Source organism: Hakea prostrata, chromosome 9 (assembly GCF_041222555.1).
Source record: "Hakea prostrata isolate BN-2017 chromosome 9, UWA_Hpros_2, whole genome shotgun sequence".
NCBI classification, from domain to species: domain Eukaryota; kingdom Viridiplantae; phylum Streptophyta; class Magnoliopsida; order Proteales; family Proteaceae; genus Hakea; species Hakea prostrata.
The window spans coordinates 13,958,908-13,986,762 of NC_142608.1; the positions used below are offsets into that span (position 1 = coordinate 13,958,908).

Below are 27,855 nucleotides of genomic sequence, written 5' to 3' on the forward strand. Positions count from 1 at the left end.
AACCACTCCCCTTTTTTGAAATTGAATTCAAAAAGTGAACAATCATTTGACCTTGGGAATTTGTCATGTCAGCATCATCATCAACTAAGGGGATCAACGAAGACGTTGCTACATGCGGTGGTGGTTGAGAGAAGTGTTTACATGCGGTGGTGGTTGAGAGAAGTGTTTTGCCATTGCCGGGATCCATGGGGACACAATATTCACCATCTTTGTTGGAACTAATGTCTCATGTCGCCTATACTTTTCCAATCCTTCATACCAATCTTTAAATGATGGAGAACTTGATGAAACACATATATAAGGAAAGGAATGTAGAAACACGCATTGAAGCGGACAACTACGTTAAAACCACAATTTCCTTTGAATCCACCATGTAAATATTGTCCCATTTGATTTTTAGGAGCAAATTCTTTGACCACAAGAGTTGGAATGAAGAAAAGAAAAGCAAAAGAGAAAACAAAATGAAGAAAACTAAAGAGAATGATAGATGGAGGGGGGGTTTAAAACACTTAAGGCCATTAGTTGCAGAGAGAGAGAGCGCGAGAGGATGCGTATCCCCAAAAACAAATTTAAAAACCTGCAACAGAACACAAAATTAGACCTGTAAACAGATTGGATTCGGCGGTGTATCCGAATCCGAATCCAAATCTAGCAGAAATTTAGAGAAGGCATCCAAATTTGAATTCGGAACTTTATCGAATATCCGACAATAATCTGATCCAATAAACTATCAGATTATTGATTGGTGATTGTCATTTTTTTTAATTTTTTATTTTCAATTTACAATTTCCGGTTACCGATTAACGGTAGCCGAATCTAATTATCAATTCTTTTTTGTGAAAAATGTTTAATACTTTACTCTAACTGGATAATTTTTTATTTTCGATTATCCGATTACTGGTTTCCGAATCTGAATACTGGTTTCCGAATCTGATTATCATCCATTTTCAGAGAAAAATATGTTGAATACTTTACTCTATCCGGATAATTTTTTATTCGGATATTATCTGATCCGATAAACAATTATCCGAATCCGGTTGCTTAACGGATGGATACGGATATTTTTTGGTAAGAAAAATTTCGGATATGAACACTCTTAAATGAATATGAATGCGAATTTGGAGGCAGATTTCGGCTATCCATTTATAGGTCTACACACAATAAAACCTAAAATGTCTTTTCTTTTTCGTGAAGAATGAAACCCAATTGTTGAAATCCTGAAACTACATCACTTCAATTTTCAGCACCGATTAGACCTAACTGAGAGGGGCTTCCCTAAAATAGAAAACCCCAAAACGTGGTAAGCACCTCGATGGCAATAAAAGACTTCACAGAAGCATTTTTGGTATTGTATTCTGCATTTCAACTAATTCCTCCCTTGATGTGTATATGGGTGCGTCCATTTTGGATTTTTACCTTCAAATTATTTGACTCCTCCCAATGTCTGGTCTGTGTTATGGGTGGTTTCTGGTCCATTTTCTGCTCACCTTTTTAACAGTTGTAGAAATTGGTAGTGACTTCTCCAGTTCCGGTGGGTTCACATATTCAATCAAGCTCCATGCACAGGGAGTTTTTATGTAAATTACTGAATTTAAAAAGATTAGACAGGGTCTGGTAAAATAAGAAATTTGTTTAAGCCCCCATATTTTGTATTTTGTTTCACATCGTTTGATTTGTTTTTAAATACGTGGCATGATCATAATGGCTCACAGATGGCAGCTGTTGCTACTGCAAATAAAAATCCTAATCTTATCCATGCTTAGTCCCTTCCTAAAATGTGGTAGAAATGTGTGAGGATAGGGCAATCTTTTATCCTTGTGGGTAGAAATTTGGACTTTTTCAGATAACTACTCTTGCCTGTAAAATTTAAATAAGAGTTTGTATAACACACTCAACTGGATAATGTTGCGTTCCCTTAGTAAAACATATATTAGTGTTGGGTCTCCTTAATGTGATAGATTACGTCTTGGTCCCATAGCAACTAACATCGTCTCCCACAATTAAGTTTTTTCAAATTTCAAACTTAGGAGGTCCAATACCCCTCAAGTTTTTTAATAAATATGATATAACATCCTTCAATAATTCTAAACCAAATCTGAATTAACACTTAATCCTAAATCTCTTTTTAATCATTATTATGTACAATTCCACCACCAACACGTCCATCTTCAGTGGGATTAATGCCACCATTGAAGACCAACCAACAACACCCCTTGCCAAAATGGTGAGCACTCTTCGTCTTTCATTGTGAAACATAATTCTCTCAAACCATTCTTGATTCACACAGTTTTTGTGAAACCCGGCCCTAACTTTAACCCGGAAACTCTATTGTTTATAGGTCCAAAGACCTGAAGTAGAAGTGGAAGTCAACTATGAGCCATGTCAGTGGAAAACATGGTGTTTGATCCAAAACTCATGGAGATTGATGATGGTGTCCCATACTTGAAGACTTTAATGGAATTGGAAAAGAGACTACGCCTTGATGAAGAGAAGCATGATTGATGATCTTAAAGCATGGTTGGACATGGTTTGAAGGCATTCTTCTATGCTAAGTGAGTTGTAGGTTGAGTTGACTGCTTGGGTCGACTGGGCCAATCGACCCACGGGACAGAAATCTATTTAATATCTTCTGTTTAGGTTTATGATGCTCTATATAATAGAACTTCATATTTCTTAGCCTCCTTTGTTTCTAAAACCCCTTGAGAACGTGGAGAACTCCTCTCAAAGCCTCTCCTTGGTGTTGGTGAAAAACTCTTGCGAATTCTCAAGTTCCTCTCTTGTTCTTCAATCAAAGGTTAGTAAATCTCTTTTACTTGGTATTGATCTACTCTTACTATGATTTATTCTCTGTACTGAGATTATGAAGAAGATGTTGTATCCTTGTAATTATCTTTTCTACAATCTCCATTCATTCTTATGGTGCTATGATCTTCATATTGATCTTAACCATGATTCGTATGATTTCTTCATGAAACTATGATCATACTCTTGATTTATTTCTCTAGCATGATGGATACATCTTCATGATTATTCTTATCTCTGATCTACTGTTTTAATCTACTAGAATGAGATCTTATCATCTCTAGTTCTTCTCTTGAGTTCATAGTTTGTTTTCATTGAAAACTATGATATATACCAAATTAGAAAGTCATGTTTCCAAATTAGTTAGTATTGATTTTGGTCAGTGTTTGGTGTATAATTTATACTAATTAGTCTTATATACGTTACGGTTTTAGAGGCTTCCTCCAAGTTTCATAGTGTTTCGGATCATGTAGAATGAGTTTCGGATAAAAAATCAGATTTCTGCTACGCACTGATCACTGGGTAGACTGCCTGGGTCGATTGGACCAATCAACCCAACCAATCTACCCAGGAAGACAACAAGGGATTTCTTCGTCCATTTTGATCCATTTGATGTCTATTCTTTTAGGATTGTTTCCTAATGACTGTATGATGCTTGTTTAGGGTTTCTTTGCTAACTTTAGATCCATTCTCTTGTTCATTCGGAATATCTTCGAATCTATTTAAGGTAAGGACATTTATTTCCATATTAACATAGATTGCGTGAATCTTAGTTTCTAATTTTGGAAACTCATAGATTTGCTACTATTATTATAGTTTCTTAATATGATGCTACTGCTGTAAGTACTTCAACTACAGTAGTACGTTATTCATGTATTTCTTTATTACTTGAATCATGAATGATTACTTATCCTTGTCATTTACATATGCAATTGATCATGTTTATATGTATCTTTCTATATGATGAGATATTAGTTGTCAATGTTATGACTGAATTGGGATTGTGATTGATTATGTATGATTTGGGATTGGGGAATGTCCTTTAGACATTTCTATCCTTGGACATCAGTGGGAATAGTATGAGATATTTTCGATAGTGCCTTTTGACGCTTTCCCAGATTATTGGTTGTCATGCCTAGGGCTTGTCTAGCGGTGTTTGGCTAGGATGTCTCTGTTATATCATACCCGATTCGGAAGGGTATTGAAACTGAGTAACCCATGGTAGCAATGGGGATTCATGGGCGCTCGAGACCAGTGAGTTATATCCGTGAGAGGACATGAATCACATATTGGGGATCATTCATTGGTAGGGTTGCAAATAGTACACTTGGGCTCATGGGCGCTCGAGACCGGTGAGTTATATCCGTGAGAGGACATGAGAGCTTCCCGTTTGCTATTTGTGGATGACCAAATAGGGTTAGTGAGTCCGTAGCTGAGAGGGATACACTGACTCTAGTGAGAAGGATACCGGAAAGGATCCCGAGAGGGGAGGAATGGATGTATTTGGATCTGAGTTGATATAACTAAGTAAATGACTTGCATTTGGCTAGGCTTTACCCTAATATGCACCAATACTTAGACCATTGGTGATGTGAGAGAGTGTTGACCTAAACCTCAACCATGGATTGTCCGAGAGGGATGCATGACCCATTACCAATCGATGATGAGTGATTTGAGACTTTCCCAAAGAAGTATGGTGCTATGACTTAAAGCATGTTTGCCAATAAAGACCAACAACATAGAGTTAGACTCATACATGCATTGTCTGTCTCATATCATATTGCATCATGCTATGTTATGCTATTATGTTATGTTGTTGTGGAATAACTTGCCTTGCTAAGTTCTCTTGAACTCACTCCTTTCTTGCAACATCTTTTGTTAGATTATTCTACAGGTATTGATGACTATGACAGCCAGTACGAGGAAGCGCAAACCGATGAAGCATACTTCAATCAAGGTGCTCGCAGTTACGAAGATTACGATGATGATCCCTTGTGTGATCATGTTGCGTACCAGGATTAGCCCTGTCTTGGAGTGGAAGCGGCCGTGCTTAGTTTCCAAACTTTATCTTTATGAAGACATTCTTTATAAAGTAGAAGAAACTATAGATTAGTTAGTTTATTTCTTTTCTTCTTTTGGGAATAGGTTGTAATCTTCTTTTTGACCTTCAAGCTACATTTTCGTTGTAACTGTGGAGTGACATTCCGCCTCACTCTACATTTTGATTTATTATATTGGTATCATTTCCGCACTCTGATGTTATTTCGTTATATTGTTTTGATCTCTCAATTAATATTGTAACATTGTTTTAATTTTGTTCTTGATTGTATTATTGCGAATGTGAGAGGTTGATTTCCTTGATACTGATATTTGGGGATGTAGATCACAAATTTGGGTATGCCAGATAGGGTACCGGCTAGGTGGATGTGACAATTTTCAAGTATTGTTTTAAAAGTACACACATCGTTGAAGGTGTCATACATTGTGAACTCAAGTCTGATTGACAAACTTGAGGTCTCTTGTGTTTGTATTAGCTGAGTTTGGATCAGCACCTCCCTGCTCGACACATGTCTCTGAAGAAAGAAAAAAAATTTGCGTTTTCAAAGTTCCATTTTCTTCATGATTTTAGAAACTCAAAATTGTTTTTCTTATTTTGAAACTTTTTTTACCATTTTCTAATTTGGTTTTCGGCTAAAACCTGGACTTTTCGTTTCAGCATCTTCTTCTTCGTCTCTCCTTCTCTCCTTCTCTCTCCATCTCTCTTCATGGCTGAAAACCAAACCCAGCAGTGAAGGAACCCATATTTTTGTCTCTCTACTTCTTCTCTGTCTTCTCTTTTCATGGCTGAGAACCGAAGCAGCAACAAAAAACCCATCTTTTCGTCTCCATCTCCTTTTCTCTTCATGGCTGAAAATCAAACCAGTAGTGACAGAGTTGTGTTTTCATCTCCATCTACTTCTTCTCTGTCTTCTCTTTTCGTGGCTGAGAACAGAAGCAACACCGAAAAATCCATTTTTCCGTCTCCATCTCCTTCTCTCTTCATGGCTGAAAACCAAACCAGCAGTGACAGAGTCGTGTTTTCATCTCCATTTACTTCTTCTCTATCTTCTCTTTTCATGGCTGAGAACCGAAGTAGCAACGAATAACTAGCCAAGAAGGAAACGACCACTCACTCTTCTATTGTGCCTTTTCCTTGGCTTGATGCTCAGCTGACCCTCTTTCTATTGGCTGAAAATCACCCTATTGCTCAATTGGGAAGGTAAGGTCTCTCTGTTTCAATACAATGAATGTCTTTGCATAAATAAAAGCTTTGGTTTAGCTAACAAGTGAACAGCTCCATGGTCAAATATAATCTAATGGGAACCAAAATGGAGTTATATCTAATGAAGATTATGATCAGAGGTCTTTGGCCGTTAACTGTGTTGTGTTTTCCTCTTAGTTTTGTTTAGTGGTGGTGTGGGGAGGGAGATGGTATGGATTGTACTCCCATGGAATTGGAATATCATTGTCATTATTATTTTGGTTTTCCTTAATCCCTTTGGGAAAAGCAAGATTAGATCAAAATCCAATATTGATAGTGTGTATATATGTTGATGTCTTTTTATGCTACTTATTTTTTTCTTCTTTTTTTACTTCGCCTAGTAGTGGTAGTACTTCTGTATATATTAATTTTAAAAGCTCTGCAAGAGTAGAAAATGAGACGAGGGAGAGAGGGGCCATGGTTTAACTTAGACTAAATCACCTTGAGTGTTCTTGACTCTCCAATACAGCCAAAGGAGAGTCTGTCTTTTCTAAATTGGTTGGATTGCTTTGAAGATATTGAATGATATGGGTGTGGTTGGTGGGGGTCATGATCCATATGAATAATGAGCTTGCCACTAGTCTATGGATATGCATTTCCTTTGGTGAATCCAATAATTGTTTAGTTTGTTTTTTATTAGTGTGCTACTCATTTATATTATGTAAATATCAATCTCTTGTTAAAGGATACTTAATTTAAATATTTTGAGTATATATTTTGTTCTTTCAAATTTATCTACTTAAATATTAATACGTTGTATCATGTACAAAGGAACTATGAATTCTAGTAGTGAGAGTAATTCAAAGATGAGTAATGAAGAAGAAGTAATAATCGAAGAAAATATTGAGCACATTAAAAAAGAGAAAATGGGGATCAACAATATCAATGGTGCACCTATTTCAGAAGAAGGCCAAGATTTTTTAATGAAAACAATATTTGAATGTTCAAGAGAAGGTTTTTGGAAAGTGGATAAAAGGACTCGTAATTTGAAAAAGAGTCAAGCAGAGACTAGAACTGGTTGTAAAGCAAGAATGGTGGTAAAACTCATAGATGGGATGTGGTTTGTTACTGGAATTCAATATGAACACAATCATTCTTTTGCAACTGAAAAGGAAGCATCTCTGGTTAGATCACATAGCGTTATAAAGCCTACACAAGCTTTAAAAATTTCAACATTTGATGGTTCAGGAATATCACCTACAGAAGGGTATAATTGCTTATGTGAGGAAGTTGGTGGACATGATAACCTTGGCTTTACAAAAAGTGATTACAAAAATCATTTGCGTAGCAAACACATGATGGATTTGATAAATGGAGATGTTCAAGCTGTTTTAAAGTATTTGGAAAATAAACATCTAGAAGATCCAATGTTTTTCCATAGTGTTCAACTTGATGAAGATGATAAAATGACAAATTTCTTTTGGGTGGATACAAGGTCAATTCGAGATTACTTTCTCTTTGGTGATGTTGTTTGTTTTGATGCAACCTATGAAAAAACAAATATGGTCGGCCCTTGCTCATTTTGTTGGAGTAAATCATCATAAGCAAACTGTATTTTTTGGAGCTGCATTGCTTTTGGATGAAACAACAGAATCTTTTGTCTAGTTGTTTCAATCATTCTTAAAAGCTATGTCCTGGAAAAGCGCAAAAGACAATTCTTATAGATTAACATGCTGCCATAGGGAAAGCTATTGCCACTGTAATGCCAAATATGTGCCATCGCCTTTGTTTGTGGCATATATACCTAAATGCAGCTAAAAACCTCCCCATTGCTCATTCTCCAAGCTTTAAGAAAAAGTTCAAGAATGTCATATGGTCCTGAAACTGAAGAACAAATTTTCTTTGCTTGGGATGAATTGTTAAAGGAGTTCAATCTTGAAGAAAATAAGTGGTTGATAGAATAGTTTTCAATTTGAAAGAAATGGGCTTTAGTATATGGAAGAGAACATTTTTGTGTAGACATGACAAAAACTCAACGTAGTGAGAGTACTAATGCTTATCTAAAGAGGTACTTGAAAAGAAAATACAAGTTGAGTTGATTTTTGAAGCGATATGAGAAGGCATTTGAAAGACGGCATTTGGATGAACTAATAGAGGATTTTAACTCCAATCATAAGATTCCTAAGTTATGGGCTGATGTGGCAATGTTAAAGGAAGCAGCCAAAAATTACACATTGAGCATCTATGGTATGTTTGAAGAAGAATACAAAAGATGGATTGCATGTCACTCTGATATTGTTGGAGAGATAGGGCCAATTTTCATATATAAAGTTTCTGAGCAAAGGAGAAATTGTGAGAGATCGGTCACATTTGACTCTTCTAACAATATAGTTACATGCGTTTGTAAAAAGTTTGAGTTCATGGGCATTCAATGTAGGCATATCATTAAAGTACTCAATGTGAGAAAGATTTACACACTTCCACCTAGATATATATTGAAAAGATGGACAAAATCTGCTAAGGTTGGAATGGTAAGTGACAACGATGGTTGTGTTGTTCAAGAGGATACAAGCACAAGTTCCCGATATAGTGACATATGCCACCAAAGTTTTAACCTTGCGACTCAAGCTGCCAATAGTGAAAAGGTAACTTTATTATATGAAAAAGTTGTTGAAAGATGGACAAAAAAGAGTTGAAGAAATTTTAAAACAAGAGTTAGGATGGGAGCCTAAAAGAAATGCATTAAACCATTGCAACAAATGTCTCAACAAGTAAGTGGAAATCAAACAAAATATGATGGTGGACTAGGTGGTAGAAAGGTAAGCATTGTGGAGAAGAAAAGAAAAAATAAGTCTACAAACCCAAAAAATAGTCAAGCTAAAAAAGGCAAGTAAATTTTAATTTCTGTTTCTGTGCTCTTGGCTTTTATTTTAGATGTGATAAAAAAAATTGTATTTTTTCCATTTGCTTACAGGGCCAAAAAGTGAAATCTCAAAAAGAAGCAACCAAGCATCTACCCAAGCACAAAGCCAACTAAACCTAATGCCATGCCCATCAACTTTTAGTGGTCCTATACAATTTCAATATGCCTTCTCATCTCTTGTTTCACAACATGTTACTAACCCTCAAGGAATGTCTATGGTAAGAACTATTCTAATTACTAATGCATAACCTTTTATTGAAAATATTCTAACTAACAAGCTTCCTTTCACAATTGTGTTACCCAACACCACCCTCTATAGTGTTAGTCATCAATTTCACTAGGTTTGTTTGTCATGCTCTACTTCATTTGTTATTCAATTGTCACGTGTCACTAAGTAGCATTTGTTGTAATTATTTTCAAATATTTTGAAGGATTTGGAGCTTCAGTTGAAGCAGCACAAGGAATAACAATGCTAGAATGAGAAATGATAAGTGCTATCAAAGGTGAGATTTTTTTTAAATGATTGAATTGAACCATTTAACCTTTCTTCACTAATTCTAGTTATTCCAGGAATTCCATCACACCATCTAGCCCCGGAAGCTTGAATTTTTGAACTTGTGCAAAGAGGGAGCTGCATTTTGCTTAGAAAGGGAAAAGAACACTGTACCCCAAATTTTGAATGCCTTGTTAGTTGCTGTAGCTGAAGACCTAGCTAAATGCTGCTTCACATTTTGGAGTTCAAGTTCAACAAATTCACTCATCTTATTTTAGTTGGAACGAAATGTTTCTCGTTCCCACCAAATCTTGGCATTTACATTTAACCCCTTTGCTTCTTGCACTTGTTATAAACTCTTCAATGTGGCAATCATAACCAACCGACTTTGTTAGACTATCTTCACCAATGCATAGTCTTGGATTTACACCAAGGGACTTTAACTGGTTGTACACCAAGATGATAGCATGTTATTCTTACACTGTTACTATTAATATATTATGTAGCTTCTTTGGGAGTGAGCAGTGAATCTTCTTAAAATATTCATCCTAATCTACAAGTTTATTTTGATGTGCCTTTAATGCAGAAATACCAAGTCAACTTTGTTATGAGTCTTATGACAGGTTGTGTAACTGTATGGAGATACTATTGATGTTAGTGTTATTTGGAAGCTTGCAATATATAAGCCAGCTGCTATTATATTATCCAAATTAAGAATAGACGGAAATCAGAAACTTTGTCTTCACAAACCAATCAATGAGAAACAGATGGCACTCAGTTTTCCATTCATATACGTTGTGGTGCAATCTCAACTCCCTTCTGCTGCTTCTCACAGGTTTCCGTGATCAACTCAGGTAAGAATTCGTGATGAGGGTAAGATGAATTATAACAGAAGAGGTTGACATGCGCCATTGTCTCACAACATTCCTTGCTGAAGTTATGCACACAAAGGGGCAGCATGACCCAGTTGCAGAGGATCCTAAATTTTCGTATACTGGTGCTTCTTCCCCAAACCATAATAGTGATACACAGCCCACCTTGAATCCCTCTCATCCCATCCTTCTTCCCTTCTCTACACCTGCACCACTGCCTACCATGGCTTGGCGACTTCCCTCTACCTTGTTCAAGCAGAGTCTGTCCACCAATACAACTCTGTTTTGGTGTGTACAAAGTCTCACCTTATAAAAACTCTTTGTTTCTTTCTTCTTCTTTTTTATTTATTTTTATTTTTTATGTTGTGGGTTTTCTACAACTTTGTTTTTATGGGGAAGAATGAACATGCCTTTTGGAAGAATGGACCTCCATGGTTCTTCCATGTCACCATTTTTCTGAGAGCAACCTACAGATCTCAGAGAAAGTAAATAAGAAAATTGTAGCAACGTTTTAAAATAATAAAAAGATGGAGATGGAAAGATGGGTTTACCGCCGGTGGATAAATGGTCACACCGTGAAGAGAGGAGGAGAGAGACGGAGAGAAGGTTGAAACGATAAGAATCCATGTTTTAGCGGGAAAGCAAATCAGAAAATCTTAAAAAAGATTTAAAATAAGAAAAATGAGAGAGGGTCAGCTGAGCAACAGTCCAGGGAAAAGACACAGCAGAAGAGTGAGTGGTCATTTTTTTCCTAGGCCAGTTCTTTGTTGCTGCTGCGGTTCTCAGCCAAGAAAAGAGAAGAAGGAGATGGAGATGAAAAAACGACTCTGTCACTGCTGGTTTGATTTTCAGCCATAAAGAGAGAAGGAGATGGAGAAAAAAATATGGGATTTTCACTGCTACTTTGGTTTTCAGCCATGAAGAGAGATGAAGAGAGAAGGAGAGACGGAGAAGAAGCTGAAATGAAAGCGGGAAACCAAATTAGAAAACGATAAAATAAGTTTTAAAATTGTGCAAAAAGGGAATGGAAAACGGAACGTTGAAAACGTAAATTTTTTTTTTAGAGACACGTGTTGAGCGAGCAGGGAGGTGTACGGGCCCAAATTGCTCCCCGTCGGAGGTGCTGATCTTGACTCGTCTTAGCTGCTTCTTCTTCTTTCACATCCTCCTCGATTATGAAAATTTCGATAATTTTTTCTCCCTCTAACTGTGGAGCAGCCAACGGCTACACTTGGACTCTTCTTATACTCCTGGTCATTCTTTGTTTACCACCCACTTCAAATCCCTATATACAAATACATATAATGGGTCAGTTAACATTATATACATAAGCTAAATGTAACCAAATAAGAAGGTTTCTACATAGCACATTTTGAATCTTTCAATGTGACACTCCTTGTGGAACCAGGCTGGAGAGTTCTCCATGAACCAGATGGCCTTTAGGTCCGAGTTTTGAAGAGAAAATATTCTTTGTATTCAGGTTTCATTGCCATTCCTAAACCTTGATCTTGCTCATGGGGTTGGCAGAGTATTCTAGCAAGGAGAGAGCTTCTTTAGGAAAGGAAAAAAAGGGGAGATTGGTAATGGAAGAGACACCCCAGTTGCACTCGTGCCTTGATGGTGTGCAACCTTCTAAATTGTCGTATCGGATCATGGGATTCGCCATTGATTCGTTCCCTTTTCTTGCCACTGAAGCATCAGAAATTTAAAAAATCCTGGTGTTATTAGAATCTTGAGCAAATCATCGTATTGGATCGGTACGAAGTCCAATCATTGTACGGTAAGAACAACATACTACATGGAAAGGGAGAGGAAAAGGGGTTTTATTATGGATACACAACAGATCATTGTTTCTAGAAAGAGATTTGGAACATAGACAAGATTCCGAAGGTTATAAATTTACATTGGAGGTGTGGGGTTCAAGGAATCGCATTGCAGTTAACTGAAGATTGGCTGAAAAGAAAGTCCCCATTAACTCTAGTTGCCCCATTTGAGGTTTGGAGGATGAAACAATAGTGCATGCTCATTTCCTCTATCTGCACACTGCTACAACATGGAGAGGGTCGATGTTGAGGGTGGATACGCCTCCTCTTCCAATGGAGTTTAACTTCAAGATTGGTTGAATTTCATCCATAGATACTTCAGAGGTGGTGTGAATTGAAAGGAAATCAATCAAATCTGGACCACTTTTGGCGTGTTGCAAGGCTGTTTTCAAACATGCTCAGTCGAATCCTGTGGCCACTACTCACGGTGCAGATCTGCAATGAAGATAGTTTGGATGACTGTTGGAGAATATTTACTGATAGGTTGTGGGAATCAAATGAGTCTCTAGGTGAAAGAGGGGGTCCTAATATGGGATCATGAGGGACTTTCCGTAGCAGCAAAGGGTAAATTTGCATCGTGTTCCTTTGCTATCCAGTGTGAAATCAAGGCAAATAAACCATTCTCTATTAGTTTTGATGATAACAAACATGAATTACTAATGGCTATATTGAGTTGTGTATGTCTAGAACAAGTGGATCAAATCCAACTCATCACCGGATGCCCAAGCCTAAGTCAAGGCCATGACCAAGCCAAGATGGACATGAAGTCTTAAGTCAAGATGAACATGAAGAAAGGAGTACAAAAAGATTCAAGAACATTAATTCAAACTCAAGAAATAAGACTCAGCAAAATTAGGACCAAGGATACCTCGGTGTACATTTATATGTAATTGCACTCATTTATATCAAAACCATGTGCATCATGTCATTAGATTGACCTAGTATATGTTAGAAGTGTGTATAAGGATATAGGGTTGGTTAGAAGACTTTAAAAACCCTGAAAGTCCCTTAAAGTCCTATTTTGTGCCTTTAGGTTGCACGGATCATCCGTCTGGTTAAAAATGCTCTAACGGCAAAATTTTCTAACAGCTATATGTTCAGATGGACATCCATCTAGGCTATAATTTGTCCATTTTTTATTCGTTAGGGGTTGGGCTAAGGCACTTGAAGGCCATTTATACAATCCCAATCCACCCCATTTGAGAGCAACAACCTTGCCAATTGATCATATACTCCCCAATACTCTCAAGCTCTCAAATTACAATAAATCAATTGTATTTTGCCTTTCACCCTTACTCTACCCTTGAAAAACATGCCAAGGCATTTAAGCAAGCTTATTAAAGCAAAACTTGAGGTGATTGAAGGCTTTTGTTTGAAGGTCATTGGTAGTGCATATCATTTCTATTTTAGCATACAACTTTCATTGCATCACACTCACACAAGGGGTAAAGTGTCACACCCCTTGGTTGTTTTCAATTCTATAGACTAAATTGGATTAGGGTGCTCTTGCCTGTGAACAAAAATTGTTAAGGGTGCTCTTGTCTTTGAACAAAGATTGTATAGGGTGCTCTTACCGGTGAACAAAGATTGTAAGGGTTTGGTTTTCTACCTATTGTATTGAAAAAAAAAATCACTAGTGAAAATCTCTCTGATTGACGCCAAGAGGGGAGTGGACGTAGACTTGTAAAGTCAAACCACTATAAGATCCTTGTGCTGTGGATCGTGTGTTTGCAAATTTTTTCAAGTTCAAAATTTTGCTCTGTTAATATAAATTTTTTGCATACTTAATCTTATATTTGCAATCAAACCAAAAAATTAGAAAAATCCACTAGTTGCAACCTATTCACCCCATCTAGGTTGCATTAATAATTGGTATCAAAGCGGGAGCTCAATGTAAGATCAAAATCAATCTTTAAAAAAGTAAAATATCATGACATTTCCTTTTGATCAAGTCCCTTAAAGAACCAAATTAAGAACTTAACCCATCTAAACCTTCAGACTTTGATGGAGAAGGATTTGCCTATTGGAAAAATAGGTTGAAGATTTTGTTTGTGCACATGACTTCAATGTTTGAGAGATCATCACATGTGGACCAAATAAAATACTTACGATAGATGAAGATGTCAATAAGATACCCAAACCCAAGGTCGAATGGACTACAACCGACAAGGCCAAAATCCAATTAAACCACAAAGTAGAAATGATTTTGCAATGTGCTTTATGTGAAAGAAACTACAATAGATGTGGGATTTGCAAGAATGCTAAAAAAATTTTTGATAAGTATAAGTTGGTTGTCACATATGAAGCGACTGACTGTATAAAAAAATATGAACTTAGATATTTATATTATTTAATATGAAGACTTTAAAATGTTAGATGATGAGAATATTATTTCTTTATTTAATATATTTACTAACATTATTAATAAGTTGCATAGCCTTAGAAAGGACTTCACAAATGAAAATATGGTAAGAAGAATCCTATGATCTACTTCATGGAGACCTAAAAGGACCGCAATTCAAGAAGTTGGAAAATTATCAAAAATCACCCTTGTTGAGCTCATGGGATCTTTGCTTGCTCATGAAGCGGAGCTAGAAGAGGATAAGCAAATCAAAGCAAGCATGAAAAAAGATTATTAAAAGAAAAAGAAAGAAGAAGAAGAAGTCGATAGCATTAAAAAGTGTCATCAAAGTAGGAAAAAAAAGTGAGAGTGAAGGAGAGGACTCGGACATTGAGAATGAGATATACTCAATCACCAAAGAGTTCAAGAGACTCCTCAAAAAGAAAGGAGGAAATCACTCTCACAAAGGAGAATCCTCTAAGGAGCACAAAGGTAAAAATCTTTCTAGGGAAAGAACTTATGCTTCTAATAAAAATGTCCCTTGTCGTAAGTGTAGGAAACTGGGTCCATCAAATCTAAGTGTCCGAATGCAGAAAATAAGAGAGCCTATATGGTCGAAACATCCTACATCACGTGTGATGATGATGAAGAAGAAAAGGAGGAATCCGATGAAGAGAGAATTAACTTGGCTTCAATGGTAAAATCAAAGGAAGAACAATAAGACTTTGAGGTAAATTATTCTTAGTCTTAATTCCATTAATAATGCTAATTAAGGATCCTAAAAAAGGCTATTAAGGGAGAGCATGTTGTTGTCATTTCTTTTATGCATTCATTTAGGGGGAGCGTGCATAGGTGAAGGTGAGCTTATGTAAGGGGAGAGTTATTTGAGGGAGAGCATATTCTTTGTATTGTATGTTGATGACATAAAAGGAAGAGAAAGTTTGAATTAGATAGTTCTTTGGGTTATTCATAGGAAACATGTGATAACATGTATATGAATGATGAATTCTTCTTATTAATGATAATTCATACTTTTCATCATTCATGTGTTTTTGTCATCGTCAAAAAGGGGAAATTGCTGGGAAAGGCCATGTCAGCATTACTACATCAGCCTCCATTATTTTTTATGATAACAAACATGAATTACTAATGGCTATATTGAGTTGTGTATGTCTAAAACAAGTGGATCAAATCCAACTCATCGTTGAATGCCCAAGCCCAAGTCAAGACCAAGACCAACCCAAGATAGGCATAAAGTTTAAGTCAAGATGAGCAAGAAAAATGGAGTACTAGAAGATACAAGAACATTAACTCAATCTCAAGTAATAAGACTTAGAAAATTAGGGCCAAAGATACCTCTGTGTACATTTATATGTAATTGCACTCATTTGCATTAAAACCATGTGCATCATGTCAATGGACATGTTAGGAGTGTGTATGAGGACATAGGGTTGGTTATTAAACCTCAAAAACCCTTAAAGTCCTACTATGTGCCTTTGGGTTGCAGAGGGATTTTTCAGACGGAGACTCATCTAGTTAAAAATTGTTTTAACAGCTAGATTTTTAGACATACATCCATCTGAATCAGACATATGTCCATCTGGGCTAAAATTTGTCCGTTTTCCATCTATTAAGGGTTGGACTAAGGCACTTGAAGGCCATCCATATAAGCCCAATCCACCCCATTTGAGAGCAACAACCTTGCCAATTAATCATATACTCCCCAAATACTCTCAAGCTCTCAAATTACAAGAAATTAGTTGTGTTTTGCCTCTCACCCTTACTCTACCCTTGAAGAACATACCAAGGCATTTTAAGCAAGCTTATTAAAGCAAAGTTTGAGGTGATTGAAGGCTTTTGTTGGAAGGTCATTCGTGGTGCATATCATTTCTATTTTAGCATACAACTCTCATTGCATCACACTCTCACAAGGGGTAAAGTATTACACCCCTTATCAGATAATATTTTTTCATCTATTGTCTTTGGTTGTTTTCAATTCCAAGTCTAGGAAGACTAGAATTGGTTTAGGGTGTTCTTGCCCGTGAACAAAGATTGAAGAGGGTGCTCTTGCCCGAGAAAGAAAATTGTAAAAGGGTGCTCTTGCCCCATAACAAAGATTGTAAGGGTTTGATTTTCTCCCCCACCATATTGAAAGAGAGTCACTAGTAGAAATCTCTCTTGCGGCCAAGAGAGTGGACGTAGACTTGTAAAGTTGAACCACTATAAAATCCTTGTGTTGTTGATCGTGTGTTTGCGAATTTGTTTAAGTTACAATTTATTTTACTCAATTATATTTAAATTTGCATACTTAATCTTGTATTTACAATCAAGCCAAAAAAATTGGGAAAATCCACTAGTTGCAACCTATTCACCCCCCCCCTCTAGGTTGGATTAATATTTTTCAATTGGCTCTGGCATTGGGTATTCAGCAAATTATTGTGCACTCTTATTGCTTGAGTATGGTAAAGCACCTTCACGAATGTGGCCAATTTCTATGATGTCATCCTTGAGTTCTTCCCATTATTTTGAAAGCTTAAGTATATTCCTACAGAAAACAAGGCTACAGATTTTCTTGCTCGTGGAGCGAGGTGTTTTGGGTTTAATCGGGTGTGGTGGATAAACCCACCCACTTTTATTGTACTTCCTTCTCTCTTTAGCTCAAGGCTTTCCCCTGATGCCTTCTCTCAACAAATCTTTGTTTTGAATTAAAAAAAAAATCCGCACTCAATTTAGGATATTGTTAGTAACACATATCATAATTAGAATAAACTATTCAAATAAGAATTAGGTATTGAATTATTAAAATAACATTTAATATGTTAGTAACCTCAGGCTTTAGATGCATTTGAAAGCTTTATTTTTACTATTTCTCACCTTAGGTTTCAAAATGCGAACCAAACATCAAAGGTTATATTTTTTCGAAATATCGGACCCATGATTATCCACATTTGCAAGTGCAAAAAGAAAGGCCAATTCAATTTTCAGCAAAGAGTTGATGAAATGAAGTAGCGAAGAAAATAAATAGGAGAAGAGAAAATGACAAAAGTGACAACCACTGGGATCCTCCTCCGAGAGGCTCAAATCTGATATTAGCCATTGCCAGTGTTCATGGCAGTGGTTCTTGGGCTAGCCAATTCGACACCCAGGCCACAAGGCATGCCTCTGCTTCAATGTACTTTAACCCTCTAGAGATTGACCAAGGGGAAGCGATAGCTGAGTATGAACTAGGACATCATTGATGAGAGAAAGAAATGGGAGGCAACGTTTGTTAGTTATGCCTTTTTGGTCCTTCACCCACTTTCAATAGTATGAAGAGATTCGTTGAAGAGGCATGGGGAAATAGGGAGTAGTTGAAGTTTTTGCTTCCACTAGTGGGATATTTGTCTTCCTATTCCAAACTATGGAGTTGAGTCGCGAGGTGTTAGACGACGGTCCATGGATTTTTGGATCTAGATATCTATTTCTACGGCCATGGTCTCATAATGCCTACCATTTGGGTATGATTATATGGTTTGCCACTTTACTTATGGAGTAATAAGATGCTTTGCACCATCAACAGTGTTCTGGGTTCTCCATTTGCATGGATAGGTCTACGGCTCATTGTGAAAGGGTGTCTTATACTCATTTTGTGAAATCCCACCTAACCCTAATCCGGAAATCCATAGTGTAGATCCGAAGATCCGAAGCAAAGGAAGAAGATAACTGTGGGCCATTCAAATTTGAACCCATTAGGTCTGACCTAGAACCCTTGGAGGTAGATGATGAAGATCCCAGTATGGAAACCTTGAGTGAATTTGGAAGAAGATGTGATTGGAATGATGTTGGACTGGAAAGGTGGACCAAGAATATAGTGATGATACCCTTTGAAGGTCCTATAGAACCAGGTAAGACCCTTTCTTAAGTTGGAAGAGGACCCAAGTGGAACTTGTGGCTTCCGGAGACCAAAGGACCAATTTGACCAAGGGGCATTGCTTGGTCGATTGCCTTGGTCGCCCCATGCAACCAAGCCAAGCGACCAAAGCTGGTCAAGGACAAAATTGTCTCTTTTGGGAAAATTACGTTTTCGGAGCCCTATATATTCAAACTTCAATCTAATTCGAGCCATTTCATCTCTAAACTATTGGAGACCGTGAGAAGAACCCTAGAGATCTCTCTTCAAAGCCAAGGAAGATCCCCAAGCATCCGTAGGTGTTTCTCCGTCAAATCTTCTTCTACAAGGTTAGTAATTGCTTCTATTCTCTCTAGAACCATTCTCTCTTCTATTTCTACTCTTCATAGTGATTGTGAGGAAGGTCTTATGCTACTGTAATGACCTAATCTCTAATCCTCATAGTCTTAAGAGTGAATCCGCATTCACTCTATTCTTCCCGTGGACAACACGATATGATTTCGGTATTAATCGTAGCATGATCTTCATGATCTCAATTCTACTGGTGTTGTGCTAGATCTATTCTTAAGTGAAATTTTGACCATAATCTACTGTTTTCTTATCTCTAGAATGAATCCCCATTCATTCTAGTTTATCCGTGAAATCTACGTATCATTTCGGATTAAGCTTATTATGTGATTTACTAGATCTCCACTCCATTGACCATTTTGATGTTTAGATCTTCATAAATAGTCTCAATATTCTATTTTAGAATTTTTATATAAATTTCAGAGTGTTCCGATGTTGAATGAAGAGTTTCTGACCAATTTTGGAGTTTGTTGTCCGTACACAGCAGGCTTTGGTTGCCCCAAGCAACCAAAGGCCAATCGACCAAAGGGTGTCTTGACAACAACTTTTCTCTGTTTTGCTTCCTTTTCATCTCCAATTGTTAAGGATTGTTCCTTATGTTCTACACATGTTTGTTTAGGGTTATTTTGGTGATTTTGGACTTGCCCTTTGATCTCTTTCTCGAAGATTACGAATCAATTACAAAGTGAGTACGTTCACTCACAATTGACATGATTACATTCCTTATGTTGTAGAACTTGTATGCATATGTTAGCTACTATTTTAGAACTTTTCTATATTGTTATACTTGTGTAATTCCAAAATATGCTTCATTATGTAACTTGCATGCTTGTATGATTATGAATGGATGGAATGGATTGTGTTATGATTTATGGAATCCTAATGTGATGTGATTGCCTAGGTTGTGGTTGTGGAATAGGGAATGTCATTTTGGCATTTCTGTCATTGAACACCAGTGGAGGTGGTATGGGATGCATTCCTATGCTGCCCCTTGGCGCTTTCTGTAACTACTGGTTGACATACCTAGGTTTTGTCTAGAAGTGTTTGGCTAGGAAATCCTGTCATATCTGACCCTTTTGGAAGGGTTATTGAGATTGAGTGACCCGTGGCAGCAATGGGGATTTGTGGGCGCTCAAGACTAGTAGTCAATCCATGAGAGGACACAAATCACATTGTGGGGGCCATTCATTGGTAGGGTCGCACAAAATAAATTTGGGCTCATGGGCGCCCAAGAGTGCGAGAAGCATGAGCGTACACAAGAGCTTCCCGTTTTATTATATGTGGATGACCAATAGGCTAAGAGTCTATGTAGCTGAGAAGGAGATGATGACTCTAGGGGGAAAGGTACTGGAAAGGATCGTGAGAAGTGAGAAATGGACATATCCAACTCCGAGTAGATGTGACTTAGTAGATGACTTGCATTGGGCTAGGTATAGCCCTGACACGCGCCAATACTCATACCAATGGTGGAGAGAGAGAGAGTGTTGACTTAAACCCCAACCATGAAAAGTCCGAAAATGATGCCTTGACCCAATTACCTCGGGGAACCCAAGAGACCGAGAAGGTTAAGGGAAGAGTGATTGAGACTACCCAAAGGAATATGGTGTTCTATCTTAATGCATGTCTGCCAATAGAGATAAGCATATATAGAGGTAGGATCAAACCTGCATACTGTTTCATATCATTTGCATTCATGCCTTGTTCTTGTTATTGAGATTGTGACTATTATAATTGTTAATTGTGTTTGAACTGCATTCTGAGTTCTTTTGAGCTCACCCTTCAGGGAACATGTATTCTTTAGATTGTGTTGCAAGTACTGATGACTGTGAGATCTTGAATTACAAGGCCACAATGTGTGACTCGTATGGTTTCCAAGATACTAGCGACTACGAGCATCACAGTAAAGCATACCCATACGATGACGGTGCATACTAAAATTAGTCGGACATTGGAGATAGAGTGTCCCATGCTAATGACGGAGACAATTGATTCTAGACATTGTTCGATGGACATAGATACACATCATGTTTAGTTTTAGAACGATTTTTAGTTTCCTTTATTTCTTTTGGTTGTAGTACATTAGATTCGCTCTACCCTTCCACTTTGATTTTAGAGTTTATTTCTGCTATACTCTATACTCTGATCTTGTTATGTTCTACACTCTGATTATACTTTTGTGATCTTTCTGAGATCCTTTCTTGATTGTTTCTTAATTTAATTTAATACAATGATTTGTTCTTGCTCTTGATTATATTATTGTGTTATATGGGAATATGATCACCCTAAACCTGATCTTCGGGATGTGGATCACACCTCCGGCTATTCCAAATAGGGTATCGGCTGGGGGGACGTGACACATTTTGTGTTCTAATGGCATCTTATGGGTTACCAAAGTGCATTGCCATGAGGGAGAAAGGGCGTAGCATACGAAGACAGAGAGTAGTCTATAAATGGGCTCCACCAGTATGCATGTAGTGTAAGGTTTTTAGTCACTTCGGTGATACATGCTCCTCGGTTGTCAACAATACTCATAGAACGTAACCAGTGAATGTGTCTTCTGCTCCTAATAGGGATGGCATTAGGGAATGGTAGGCTACTGGTTGCCAGAGGAACAAGGGAAAGAATAGACATCGGCGGGAGTTGGGGAGACAAGGACCGGTAAATTAGCGAGTGGGTGAAGCTGCGACTCGCTCACTCATTATAGCTGGCGGAATGTCACCAGATCCAGTGGATGAATCTGATGATGTTATCTTGGATTAGGAAGATATTTTGGCGATAAATGGGGAAATTGCGATGTCATATCTGCCCGGCCAGTATTTGATCCACCCAAATACTCGAGGGAGTGATCCACAATCACAAGATCAGGTTCACATGCAATCACATACCATTCGACATAATAACACAATCATGAGCATGAAATAATCAAATTCAATAATTAATTAACACTAAAAATCAAGAATATTCAAAAGGATCTCAAATAATGCGAAAGCATAATCAAAACTAACAAGTTGTCTATCTAAAACTAGAAAGTCGAACTAGGAAAGAAAAAAAGAGTTTAATCACCTAAAGGTTACTAGTCTCTTTTCTAAACATTTATAAACTTGCATCATTGGGTTTAACTCCAGTTCATAAACCCAATGATGAACTAAGGGAGTCCTATCATTGTTGATCGGGGCTATAAGAGTACTGTAGACTGGCACATGGACCATACCACAACTTATAATGAGCTCCCAACGATTCCTTAGCTAAATACTCCAAGGTAGTACCTTTGAAATTAGGGTTTCTTCTTGACTTGTGAAACCATCTAAAACAATATTTCCTCAAGGGATGAGTTCCAAAGAACTCAGCAAGTAATTCAACAATATATGAGTAACCAACCGCATGAGAAAGTGCTAGTATGATGATATGATCAATAAATGTAATGCAATGAAGTAATGCTCCTATACTCTAACCAATGCAAGCCTCGATTTGACATGTATTAAGATGTGACACCAACCTCCTCTGGGTAGTGTCACATTCCCCCAGCCCCAAAGATCAAGCTCAGCTATCATTCTCCCACATAGCACAATAGTATAATCTAGAGCAAGAAATAATCATTGTATTAATGTAATTAAAAGAAGGGTAAATATCACTTACCTCCCCTCTTAACTGGACAAATAGCACTTACACCCTCTCTTAGTTGGATAATATCACTTATCTCCCCTCTTACCTAGCAAATATATCAAACACTCCCCTCTATTAACTTTCTCAGTTATATTTAACTTTAACCGTTAAATATTTTTCTAAAACCCCAAACTACCCTTGGCTAAAAATACTTTTTTATTTTAAACCCTAAATTATCGTAATCACCTAGCAGTTAAAATACTAAATTACCCTCAATTAAAATAATTGTTAAAAACCAAAACACTATAGTTAAAACCCAAATTATCATTATTTATTAAAAGCCCAACAAAATTTTTTTTAATTATTAAAAAATTTAAAAAATCCAAAATAGTAGTACGTGTTTGATTTTATCAACATACCTATTTTTTTATTTTAATTGCATTTTTAATTTTACTTGATAGAAGTACCTTTTTTTAATTGTTTGATAATTTTTATTTAAAAAAAAAAGGGTATGTTGGGCTTTTAATAATTAAAGATAATTTGGGTTTTAACTATGGTGTTTTGGTTTTTAATAATTATTTTAATTGAGGGTAATTTAATATTTTAATTGTTAGAATGATTACGGTAATTTAGGGTTTAAAATAAAAAATATTTTTAGTCAAGGGTAATTTGGGGTTTTAGAAAAATATTTAACGGTAAAAGTTAAATTTACCGAGAAAGTTAACAGAGGGGAGGTGTTTGATATATTTGCTAGATAAGAGGGGAGGTAAGTGATATTATCCATCTAAGAGGGGGTGTAAGTGTTATTTGTCTAGCTAACAGGGGAGGTAAGTGATATTTACCCTTAAAAGAATAAACAATGAATGGATCCCAGAAGGATCTCAAATAATATCAAAGTGCGGAAAAATGATACCAATATAATCAAAGTAAAAGTTTAAGCATGAATAAACTCTAATATTAAACGCAAAAGAATAGTCAACTAAAGTATTACAAATGGAAGAATTAAAGAAGTCTCAAAACTATCCTAATTACTACTCAAAGTAGGTCTCCTTGTCGAAAATGTAATGTCTAAATTCAAAGACTTTTGTATCCAATACGAGGTACTCCAGCTCTAGAATTGGACTAATCCTGGTACACCTAGTACACACAGTAGTCACACGGCCTTTCTTCATTGTGATGTTTGTGATCACCAATATTTTGTATATAGTACGAATCACTCATTGTGCTCTCGTACTCCTAGATCTCGATGTCATCGACACTTGCACCAAAGTCTAAAGCAAACATTGTCTCCGAAGGGTGAGCTCAAAAGAACTCAACAAGTAATTCAATTATAGACAATGATTACAATCAATATTCAAGATCAAAGCATGATGCAATATGATATGAGACAATGTGCAAGTATGCATCTAATTCTAACATATGCTAGTCTCTAATGGCGGACACACATTAAGATAGAACACCAACTCCTCTGGGCAGTCTCAGTCACCGTCCCTCATGGTTCTTAAGCACATCTTTGGGTTCTCCGCGGTAGTTGGGTCAAGGCATCCATCTCAGACTATCACCATGGCTAGGGTTTAGGTAACCGTTCTCTCACTCCACCATTGGTACGAGTACTGGCACGTGCTAAGGTTATACCTAGCCCAATACATGTCATCTACTGAGTCATATCAAACTTAGGGTCGGATACTTCCCTTCCTTGCCTCTCGCAATCCTTTCTGGTACCTTTCCCCTAGAGTCATCGTAATCTATGACTCCAACCAACTCAGACTATGGACTTTTAACCCTATTGGTCATCCACATATAATAAACGGGAAGCTCTCATGTCATCTCATGGGTTGTTTATTGGTCTTGAGCACCCATGAGACCAAGCTTATCATAATGTGACCCTACCAATGAATGGCCCCCACAATGTGATTATATCCTCTCATGGGTTGGATACCGATCTTAAGCCCCCACAATCCCCATTGTTGCCACGGGTCACTTGGACTCAATACCCACGCCGATAGGGTGAGATATAATGGGGTTTCTAGCCAAACAATTCTAGACAAATCCTAGGTATGTCATCCAGTAATCATGGAAAGAGCCAAGGGGCATCATAAGAAAGCGTTCCATACCACCTCCACTAATGTCTTGAGACAGAAACACCCAAATGGCATTTCTCATTCCACAATTACAACTTAAGCAATCACATTACAATTACAGTCGATTTACTTGGTTTTATCCTCTGCAATTTAAATATGATGTAATTCATTGTTTCAAGCATTTTAAAAATATGGCTGAAACTTGCTTTCTACTTCTGTTGAATTTTTTCAAAGTGATGGATAACAATGAGAAGGTTTCAAGCAAAGCGTGGCAGACTCTTCCATGTTTACACGCAAAGCCCAATGTACAATGATAGTATTGTTCTTATATGTAGATGATATAATATTGACAAGAGCCAATGAAGTTGCAATTCAAGAGCTCATTCAAAGCCTGAGCAAAGAATTTGCAATGATAGATTTGGGACACATTACTTCTTGGGAATTGAGACTAATCAAAGTTCAGATGGTCTTTTACTCACTCAAAGTAAATATTCCCTAGATCTATTAAAGTCTATAGGCATGGAGACTTCAAAGACACGGGGCATCACAACACCAATTGCAATTGGAACAAAGTTATCACCAACAACAAGTTACCCTCTACTTGATCCAACACTATACAGACAATTAGTAGAAGCCTTACAATATCTGACAATCACTAGACTATATATCTCCTATGCAGTCAATCAAGTGTGTTACTTCATGCAGTCTCCTACAAAAGATCATCTACAAGTAGCAAAATGTATTTTAGGTTATGTCAAGCATATTATTCGTGCTATTGTTGTCTTGAAACCAACCCAACTTTCTTTCATTGCTACTTACACTAATGTAGATTGGGTAGGATGCCCAGACACATGCCAATCAACTAGTGGTTTTGCACTTATCTTGGCGATAATTTATTATCATGGTCTTCCAAGAAGCAACTTACAGTATCTAGATCAAGTACGAAAGTTGAGCACAAATCCCTTGCCGTCACAACATCTGAGTTGCTATGGCTTTCTTATGTTCCATGTGATTTGCAAGTACAACTTCCAAGAGGATTGTAAATTTATTGTGATAATGTGTCTGCAATACAAATGGCTGCAAATCTAATGCTACATGCTCGCGCAAAACATATAGAAGTGGACTATCATTTTGTCCGACACTTGATTCAAAACAAACCCTAAAAGTGCACTTTGTTCTGTCAAAGGATCAAATTGCAGATGTGTTTACTAAGGGCTTAACATCACAAAGCTTTCTTCAAGCATAAAGACAAACTCTCGCATCTACCAATGCATAGTTTGAGGGGGATGAAAGGCCAGAACAGATCTCTTAGTTTTTTAATTCAATTTTTTAAATTTGAATTAAAATTTGAATATTCTCAATTAAATTCTGTTGTAAACGACTCTTATATAACAACCACATTTTTAAAAATTTATTTATAAATATATATACACAAGACTTACCCATCTTGGTAAGCAACATATTTATCAAAAATCAAAGTTCTTCACTCAATTGTTTCACTTATTGTGAGAATTGTAGGATATAAATTACAGAAAGAGAGAATCAGAGACTTACAGAAACATCCATTGTGGTAAGGCTTCAGCAACATCATCATTTAACTTGAATTTTCCACCAACAGCTGCATTGTTCACCTAGAACAAATTTCATTTCAAATCATTCAGCCAATCTAATCTAGATTCCAAGAATTTCTGCAACTATATTCCAATGAAAGTCTTTGCAACGATACAACTAAAAATGTCAAATTTTTGTAATTACCAAGCTATCAAGCCCTGCCAAAACAATGAAGCTTAATAGTTCAATAAGAATCATAATTGCAGGCATAGAAGAACCATTTTCCCTTTTTAATTTTTCTTAAGCATATCTGCAGCATACCTGAATCAAGTAGGGTTGGAGAAGAATCAAAGATGGGCTCGCCTAAAACTTAGAGCAAATTGCTGACAAAACTAGTTGTGATGGTCTTAATTAACACCCTTGAATATAAGAGTATTTGGTCACCGTTGCCATTGTTGTCGCCGACACCTAAGAAGGAGCAGTTTATCACAGCATTCCTACGATTTGGGATTCCCAAATTTTCTTGAAGAGGTTGATTTTGCCACGGTGATGATAAAATATCTGATTTAATCTAGAAGAAAATCGCAGGAGGGTAGGTAACTCGAAGAACAAGAGGGGTTTGATTGATGAAATCATTTGTGCATTCAATGAAACAGGGTTTTTAATCTGACGAGAGAAAGGATTTTTCATCAATTTTGATGAGGGGTTTTTAATGTAACTTTATAAAGTTTAAAACCTCACGTGTAAAACAAATTTCAAAATTATGATCACGCCCCCACAATTTTAATAGTGGCCGTCTGATTTCAATATGCCAAGTGTCAATCTCGTAGTGGTGCATGGACGATATCTGCTTTGCCACAAATAAAAATCCAAGACAAAACGATACCAATTGAACTAATTGTCTCAAATACTAGAATCATCTTATATTGAATAAATATGATATGCTAATGGTATGAGGATGATGATGTATTCAGTACCATATTGCTATCGGACAAATGGTGGTTCCTTACCCAACGGACACCCTTAGGATGAATGAATTTTCCACCAACGATCAGAAAATATGAAATGTTGACCCCAAAAAAGAGACAAATCAAATCATCTTGAGTATATGTGTAAATGTAGGATTTAATTAAGGAAGATACCTCTTAGATATGGCTAATCTTCTTAGAGAAATTTTAAAACGAGTGCTCAATGACTGATAAGATTTAGCTACATGTAAATATTATAATCCAAAGGTACTTATTGGATTTATCTTAACCCTTGGATTAAAATTATACATGATTTAAAATTATACATGATTGAATCCTATCATTCATTGAGAAATTTCTCCAAGGAGAGCAAACAACAAAATATGGAATGGTGGCAATTCTTTTTAAGAAAAATGTTTAATTTTCTTTCTTTTTTGGCAACAAAAGAAAAGGATTCATACCCATGTTATGTCATGTCAAAGTATTAACAAACCACCTCATGTTTACCGAGAAAAAAAAGAAAGAAAAAATCCTATTGTTTCAACAATAACTACAAAGTTATACAGTTTAATCCCTTTACCAAACATTCATCAAACGGCTACCAAAAGACAGCCCATTTTGCTTGGGAGCTGCTCCCAGCAGTCAAATGCTCATATGCACGTTAGAGTGAAGTGTTCATTGAATGGTCTAGATTTTCTCAGGACCCCAAATGCATCTGGACCTTGCGCTGCTGGGAGCGGCGCTTCTCCCAATAGCACTATCCAAAGACAGCAATGTTGTGTGTTCAATATGGTGTCATCAGTGTGCTTAGTCCCCTCTGTAAATATAGGGACATTGTAAATACAGCGACAGTGTACTATCTTTCTATTATGTTATTCAAAGTTTTCAGCTGCACAAAACAGAATGGCTACCATATATTA

General features: G+C 36.8%; 1 pseudogene; it reads left to right on the forward strand.

Annotated features, from left to right (window-relative positions):
• The first annotated feature begins 6,879 nt into the window (after nt 1-6,879).
• Nucleotides 6,880-8,937, forward strand: LOC149004751 (protein FAR1-RELATED SEQUENCE 5-like; annotated as a pseudogene).
• Nucleotides 8,938-27,855: the final 18,918 nt, after the last annotated feature.